Source organism: Tripterygium wilfordii, chromosome 14, assembly GCF_013401445.1.
Source record: "Tripterygium wilfordii isolate XIE 37 chromosome 14, ASM1340144v1, whole genome shotgun sequence".
NCBI classification, from domain to species: Eukaryota; Viridiplantae; Streptophyta; class Magnoliopsida; order Celastrales; family Celastraceae; genus Tripterygium; species Tripterygium wilfordii.
Window position 1 is genome coordinate 6549971 of NC_052245.1, and position 8950 is coordinate 6558920.

The following is an 8950-nucleotide window of genomic DNA, read 5'->3' on the forward strand; positions in this document are numbered from 1 at the left end:
CTTTTGAACAACGTTTCGTTAGGTAAAGAAGCCAATAGACCAAGTTAAGTTCAAAATGGCACGAAACATGAAAAACTTGTCCATCCATAGAATTGAGCATTCCTAAGGCATCAAAATGGAGGGTTATGCTCTATTTAGTGTTCTTAGAAGTCTTAACTTGCTAGTTTAGATTTTGGACAACGTTTCGTTAGGTAAAGAAGCCAATAGACCAAGTTACGTTCAAAATGGCACGAAACATGAAAAACTTGTCTATGCTTAGAATTGAGCTTTCCTAAGGCATCAAAATGGACCGTTATACTCTATTTAGTGTTCTTAGAAGTATTAGCTGGCTAGTTTAGCTTTTAGACATCGTTTCGTTAGGTAAAGAAGTCAACAGACCAAGTTAAGTTCGAAAATGCACGAAACGTGAAAAACTTGTCCATGCATAGAATTGAGCATTCCTAAGGCATCACAATGGACCGTTATGCTCTATTTAGTGTTCTTAGAAGTCTTAACTTGCTAGTTTAGCTTTTGGACAACGTTTCGTTAGGTAAAGAAGCCAATAGTTCAAGTTAGGTTCAAAATTGCACGAAACATGAAAAACTTGTCTATGCATAGAATTGAGCATTCCTAAAGCATCAAAATGGACCGTTATCCTCTATTTAGTGTTCTTTGAAGTCTTAACTTGCTAGTTTAGCTTTTGGACAACGTTTCGTTAGGTAAAGAAGCCAATTGACCAAGTTAAGTTCAAAATTGCACGAAACGTGAAAAACTTGTCTATGCATAGAATTGAGCATTCCTAAGGCATCAAAATGGACCGTTATACTCTATTTAGTGTTCTTAGAAGTCTTAACTTGCTAGTTTAGCTTTTGGACAACGTTTCGTTAGGTAAAGAAGCCAATCGACCAAGTTAAGTTCAAAAAGGCACGAAACCTGAAAAACTTGTCTATGCATAGAATTGAGCATTCCTAAGTCATCAAAATGGACCGTTATACTCTATTTAGTGTTCTTAGAAGTCTTAACTTGCTAGTTTAGCTTTTGGACATCGTTTCGTTAGGTAAAGAAGCCAATAGACCAAGTTAAGTTCAAAATGGCACGAAACGTGAAAATGTTGTCCATCCATAGAATTGAGCATTCCTAAGGCATCAAAATGGACCGTTATACTCTATTTAGTGTTCTTAGAAGTCTTGGCTTGCTAGTTTAGCTTTTGGACATCGTTTCGTTAGGTAAAGAAGCTAATAGACCAAGTTAGGTTCAAAATTGCACGAAACGTGAAAAACTTGTTTATGCATAGAATTGAGCTTTCCTAAGGCATCACAATAGACCGTTATGCTCTATTTAGTGTTCTTAGAAGTCTTAACTTGCTAGTTTGGCTTTTGGACAACGTTTCGTTAGGTAAAGAAGCCAATAGTCCAAGTTAGGTTGAAAATTGCACGAAACGTGAAAAACTTGTCTATGCATAGAATTGAGCATTCCTAAAGCATCAAAATGGACCGTTATCCTCTATTTAGTGTTCTTAGAAGTCTTAACTTGCTAGTTTAGCTTTTGGACAACGTTTCGTTAGGTAAAGAAGCCAATAGACCAAGTTAAGTTCAAAATTGCACGAAACGTGAAAAACTTGCCTATGCATAGAATTGAGCATTCTTAAGGCATCAAAATGGACCGTTATAATCTATTTAGTGTTCTTCGAAGTCTTAACTTGCTATTTTAGCTTTTGGACATCGTTTCGTTAGGTAAAGAAGCCAATTGACAAAGTTAAGTTCAAAATTGCACGAAACGTGAAAAACTTGTCTATGCATAGAATTGAGCATTCCTAAGGGATCCAAATGGACCGTTATACTCTATTTAGTGTTCTTAGAAGTATTAACTTGCTAGTTTAGCTTTTGGACATCGTTTCGTTAGGTAAAGAAGCCAATAGACAAAGTTATGTTCAAAATTGCACCAAACGTGAAAAACTTGTCTATGCATAGAATTGAGCATTCCTAAGGCATCAAAATGGACCGTTATACTCTATTTAGTGTTCTTAGAAGTCTTAACTTGCTAGTTTAGCTTTTGGACATCGTTTCGTTAGGTAATGAAGCCAATAGACCAAGTTAAGTTCACAATAGCACGAAATGTGAAAAACTTGTCTATGCATGGAATTGAGCATTCCTAAGGCATCAAAGTGGACCATTATACTCTATTTAGTGTTCTCAGAAGTCTTAGCTTGCTAGTTTAGCTTTTGGACATCGTTTCGTTAGGTAAAGAAGCCAATAGACCAAGTTAAGTTCGAAATGGCACGAAACATGAAAAACTTGTCCATGCATAGAATTGAGCATTGCTAAGGCATCAAAATGGACCGTTATGCTCTATTTAGTGTTCTTAGAAGTCTTAACTTGCTAGTTTAGCTTTTGGACAATGTTTCGTTAGGCAAACAAGCCAATAGACCAAGTTAGGTTCAAAATTGCACGAAACGTGAAAAACTTGTCTATTCATAGAATTGAGCATTCCTAAGGCATCAAAATGGACCGTTATACTCTATTTAGTGTTCTTAGAAGTCTTAACTTGCTAGTTTAGCTTTTGGACAACGTTTCGTTAGGTAAAGAAGCCAATCGACCAAGTTAAGTTCAAAATGGCACGAAACATGGAAAACTTGCGCATGCATAGAATTGAGCATTCCTAAGGCATCAAAATAGACAGTTATACTCTATTTAGTGTTCTTAGAAGTCTTAACTTGCTAGTTAAGCTTTTGGACATCGTTTCGTTAGGTAAAGAAGCCAATAGACCAAGTTAAGTTCAAAATGGCACGAAACGTGAAAAACTTGTCCATCCATAGAATTGAGCATTCCTAAGGCATCAAAATGGACCGTTATGCTCTATTTAGTGTTCTTAGAAGTCTTAACTTGCTAGTTTAGCTTTTGGACAATGTTTCGTTGGGTAAAGAAGCCAATAGACCAAGTTAGGTTTAAAATTGCACGACACGTGAAAAACTTGTCCATGCATAGAATTAAGCATTCCTAAGGCATCACAATGGACCGTTATGCTCTATTTAATGTTCGTAGAAGTCTTAACTTGCTAGTTTAGCTTTTGGACAACGTTTCGTTAGGTAAAGAAGCCAATAGTCCAAGTTAGGTTCAAAATTGCACGAAACGTGAAAAACTTGTCTATGCATAGAATTGAGCATTCCTAAAGCATCAAAATGGACCGTTATCCTCTATTTAGTGTTCTTAGAAGTCTTAACTTGCTAGTTTAGCTTTTGGACAACGTTTCGTTAGGTAAAGAAGCCAATAGTCCAAGTTAGGTTCAAAATTGCACGAAACGTGAAAAACTTGTCTATGCATAGAATTGAGCATTCCTAAAGCATCAAAATGGACCGTTATCCTCTATTTAGTGTTCTTAGAAGTCTTAAGTTGCTAGTTTAGCTTTTGGACAAAGTTTCGTTAGGTAAAGAAGCCAATAGACCAAGTTAAGTTCAAAATTGCACGAAACGTGAAAAACTTGCCTATGCATAGAATTGAGCATTCTTAAGGCATCACAAAGGACCATTATGCTCTATTTAGTGTTCTTAGAAGTCTTAACTTGCTAGTTTAGCTTTTGGACAACGTTTCGTTACGTAAAGAAGCCAATCGACCAAGTTAAGTTCAAAATGGCACGAAACCTGAAAAACTTGTCGATGCATAGAATTGAGCATTCCTAAGTCATCAAAATGGACCGTTATACTCTATTTAGTGTTCTTAGAAGTCTTAACTTGCTAGTTTAGCTTTTGAACAACGTTTCGTTAGGTAAAGAAGCCAATAGACCAAGTTAAGTTCAAAATGGCACGAAACATGAAAAACTTGTCCATCCATAGAATTGAGCATTCCTAAGGCATCAAAATGGAGGGTTATGCTCTATTTAGTGTTCTTAGAAGTCTTAACTTGCTAGTTTAGCTTTTGGAAAATGTTTCGTTAGGTAAAGAAGCCAATAGACCAAGTTAGGTTCAATATTGCACGAAACGTGAAAAACTTGTCTATGCATAGAATTGAGCATTCCTAAGGCATCAAAATGGACCGTTATACTCTATTTAGTGTTCTTAGAAGTCTTAACTTGCTAGTTTAGCTTTTGGACAACGTTTCGTTAGGTAAAGAAGCCAATAGACCAAGTTACGTTCAAAATGGCACGAAACATGAAAAACTTGTCTATGCTTAGAATTGAGCTTTCCTAAGGCATCAAAATGGACCGTTATACTCTATTTAGTGTTCTTAGAAGTATTGGCTGGCTAGTTTAGCTTTTAGACATCGTTTCGTTAGGTAAAGAAGCCAACAGACCAAGTTAAGTTCGAAAATGCACGAAACGTGAAAAACTTGTCCATGCATAGAATTGAGCATTCCTAAGGCATCACAATGGACCGTTATGCTCTATTTAGTGTTCTTAGAAGTCTTAACTTGCTAGTTTTGCTTTTGGACAACGTTTCGTTAGGTAAAGAAGCCAATAGTTCAAGTTAGGTTCAAAATTGCACGAAACATGAAAAACTTGTCTATGCATAGAATTGAGCATTCCTAAAGCATCAAAAATGGACCGTTATCCTCTATTTAGTGTTCTTAGAAGTCTTAACTTGCTAGTTTAGCTTTTGGACAACGTTTCGTTAGGTAAAGAAGCCAATTGACCAAGTTAAGTTCAAAATTGCACGAAACGTGAAAAACTTGTCTATGCATAGAATTGAGCATTCCTAAGGCATCAAAATGGACCGTTATACTCTATCTAGTATTCTTAGAAGTCTTAACTTGCTAGTTTAGCTTTTGGACAACGTTTCGTTAGGTAAAGAAGCCAATCGACCAAGTTAAGTTCAAAAAGGCACGAAACCTGAAAAACTTGTCTATGCATAGAATTGAGCATTCCTAAGTCATCAAAATGGACCGTTATACTCTATTTAGTGTTCTTAGAAGTCTTAACTTGCTAGTTTAGCTTTTGGACAACGTTTCGTTAGGTAAAGAAGCCAATAGACCAAGTTACGTTCAAAATGGCACGAAACATGAAAAACTTGTCTATGCTTAGAATTGTGCTTTCCTAAGGCATCAAAATGGACCGTTATACTCTATTTAGTGTTCTTAGAAGTATTTGCTGGCTAGTTTAGCTTTTAGACATCGTTTCGTTAGGTAAAGAAGTCAACAGACCAAGTTAAGTTCGAAAATGCACGAAACGTGAAAAACTTGTCCATGCATAGAATTGAGGATTCCTAAGGCATCACAATGGACCGTTATGCTCTATTTAGTGTTCTTAGAAGTCTTAACTTGCTAGTTTAGCTTTTGGACAACGTTTCGTTAGGTAAAGAAGCCAATAGTTCAAGTTAGGTTCAAAATTGCACGAAACATGAAAAACTTGTCTATGCATAGAATTGAGCATTCCTAAAGCATCAAAAATGGACCGTTATCCTCTATTTAGTGTTCTTAGAAGTCTTAACTTGCTAGTTTAGCTTTTGGACAACGTTTCGTTAGGTAAAGAAGCCAATTGACCAAGTTAAGTTCAAAATTGCACGAAACGTGAAAAACTTGTCTATGCATAGAATTGAGCATTCCTAAGGCATCAAAATGGACCGTTATACTCTATTTAGTGTTCTTAGAAGTCTTAACGTGCTAGTTTAGCTTTTGGACAACGTTTCGTTAGGTAAAGAAGCCAATCGACCAAGTTAAGTTCAAAAAGGCACGAAACCTGAAAAACTTGTCTATGCATAGAATTGAGCATTCCTAAGTCATCAAAATGGACCGTTATACTCTATTTAGTGTTCTTAGAAGTCTTAACTTGCTAGTTTAGCTTTTGGACATCGTTTCATTAGGTAAAGAAGCCAATAGACCAAGTTAAGTTCAAAATGGCACGAAACGTGAAAATGTTGTCCATCCATAGAATTGAGCATTCCTAAGGCATCAAAATGGACCGTTATACTCTATTTAGTGTTCTTAGAAGTCTTAGCTTGCTAGTTTAGCTTTTGGACATCGTTTCGTTAGGTAAAGAAGCTAATAGACCAAGTTAGGTTCAAAATTGCACGAAACGTGAAAAACTTGTTTATGCATAGAATTGAGCTTTCCTAAGGCATCACAATAGACCGTTATGCTCTATTTCGTGTTCTTAGAAGTCTTAACTTGCTAGTTTAGCTTTTGGACAACGTTTCGTTAGGTAAAGAAGCCAATAGTCCAAGTTAGGTTCAAAATTGCACGAAACGTGAAAAACTTGTCTATGCATAGAATTGAGCATTCCTAAAGCATGAAAATGGACCGTTATCCTCTATTTAGTGTTCTTAGAAGTCTTAACTTGCTAGTTTAGCTTTTGGACAACGTTTCGTTAGGTAAAGAAGCCAATAGACCAAGTTAAGTTCAAAATTGCACGAAACGTAAAAAACTTGTCTATGCATAGAATTGAGCATTCCTAAGGCATCAAAATGGACCGTTATACTCTATTTAGTGTTGTTAGAACTCTTAACTTGCAAGTTTAGCTTTTGGACAACGTTTCGTTAGGTAAAGAAGCCAATAGACCAAGTTAAGTTCAAAATTGCACGAAACGTGAAAAACTTGCCTATGCATTGAATTGAGCATTCTTAAGGCATCAAAATGGACCGTTATAATCTATTTAGTGTTCTTCGAAGTCTTAGCTTGCTATTTTAGCTTTTGGACATCGTTTCGTTAGGTAAAGAAGCCAATTGACAAAGTTAAGTTCAAAATTGCACGAAACGTGAAAAACTTGTCTATGCATAGAATTGAGCATTCCTAAGGCATCAAAATGGACCGTTATACTCTATTTAGTGTTCTTAGAAGTATTAACTTGCTAGTTTAGCTTTTGGACATCGTTTCGTTAGGTAAAGAAGCCAATAGACAAAGTTATGTTCAAAATTGCACGAAACGTGAAAAACTTGTCTATGCATAGAATTGAGCATTCCTAAGGCATCAAAATGGACCGTTATACTCTATTTAGTGTTCTTAGAAGTCTTAACTTGCTAGTTTAGCTTTTGGACATTGTTTCGTTAGGTAATGAAGCCAATAGACCAAGTTAAGTTCACAATAGCACGAAATGTGAAAAACTTGTCTATGCATGGAATTGAGCATTCCTAAGGCATCAAAGTGGACCATTATACTCTATTTAGTGTTCTCAGAAGTCTTAGCTTGCTAGTTTAGCTTTTGGACATCGTTTCGTTAGGTAAAGAAGCCAATAGACCAAGTTAAGTTCGAAATGGCACGAAACATGAAAAACTTGTCCATGCATAGAATTGAGCATTGCTAAGGCATCAAAATGGATCGTTATGCTCTATTTAGTGTTCTTAGAAGTCTTAACTTGCTAGTTTAGCTTTTGGACAATGTTTCGTTAGGCAAACAAGCCAATAGACCAAGTTAGGTTCAAAATTGCACGAAACGTGAAAAACTTGTCTATGCATAGAATTGAGCATTCCAAAGGCATCAACATGGACCGTTATACTCTATTTAGTGTTCTTAGAAGTATTAACTTGCTAGTTTAGCTGTTGGACATCGTTTCGTTAGGTAAAGAAGCCAATCGACCAAGTTAAGTTCAAAATTGCACGAAACATGGAAAACTTGCGCATGCATAGAATTGAGCATTCCTAAGGCATCAAAATGGACCGTTATCCTCTATTTAGTGTTCTTAGAAGTCTTAACTTGCTAGTTTAGCTTTTGGACAATGTTTCGTTAGGTAAAGAAGCCAATAGACCAAGTTAGGTTCAAAATTGCACGAAACGTGAAAAACTTGTCTATGCATAGAATTGAGCATTCCTAAAGCATCAAAATGGACCGTTATCCTCTATTTAGTGTTCTTAGAAGCCTTAACTTGCTAGTTTAGCTTTTGGACAACGTTTCGTTAGGTAAAGAAGCCAATAGACCAAGTTAAGTTCAAAATTGCACGAAACATGGAAAACTTGCGCATGCATAGAATTGAGCATTCCTAAGGCATCAAAATAGACCGTTATACTCTATTTAGTGTTCTTAGAAGTCTTAACTTGCTAGTTTAGCTTTTGGACATCGTTTCGTTAGGTAAAGAAGCCAATAGACCAAGTTAAGTTCAAAATGGCACGAAACGTGAAAAACTTGTCCATCCATAGAATTGAGCATTCCTAAGGCATCAAAATGGACTGTTATGCTCTATTTCGTGTTCATGGAAGTCTTAACTTGCTAGTTTAGCTTTTGGACAATGTTTCGTTAGGTAAAGAAGCCAATAGTTCAAGTTAGGTTCAAAATTGCACGAAATGTGAAAAACTTATCTATGCATAGAAGTAAGCATTCCTAAGGGATCAAAATGGACCGTTATACTCTATTTAGTGTTCTTAGAAGTCTGAACTTGCTAGTTTAGCTTTTGCACAACGTTTCGTTAGGTAAAGAAGCCAATAGACCAAGTTACGTTCAAAATGGCACGAAACATGAAAAACTTGTCTATGCTTAGAATTGAGCTTTCCTAAGGCATCAAAATGGACCGTTATACTCTATTTAGTTTTCTTAGAAGTCTTAGCTTTCTAGTTTAGCTTTTAGACATCGTTTCGTTAGGTAAAGAAGCCAATAGACCAAGTTAAGTTCGAAATGGCACGAAACGTGAAAAACTTGTCCATGTAGAGAATTGAGCATTCCTAAGGAATCACAATGGAACATTATGCTCTATTTAGTGTTCTTAGAAGTCTTAACTTGCTAGTTTAGCTTTTGGACAACGTTTCGTTAGGTAAAGAAGCCAATAGTCCAAGTTAGGTTCAAAATTGCACGAAACGTGAAAAACTTGTCTATGCATAGAATTGAGCATTCCTAAAGCATCAAAATGGACCGTTATCCTCTATTTAGTGTTCTTAGAAGTCTTAACTTGCTAGTTTAGCTTTTGGACAACGTTTCGTTAGGTAAAGAAGCCAATAGACCAAGTTAAGTTCAAAATTGCACGAAACATGGAAAACTTGCGCATGCATAGAATTGAGCATTCCTAAGGCATCAAAATAGACCGTTATGCTCTATTTAGTGTTCTTAGAAGTCTTAACTGG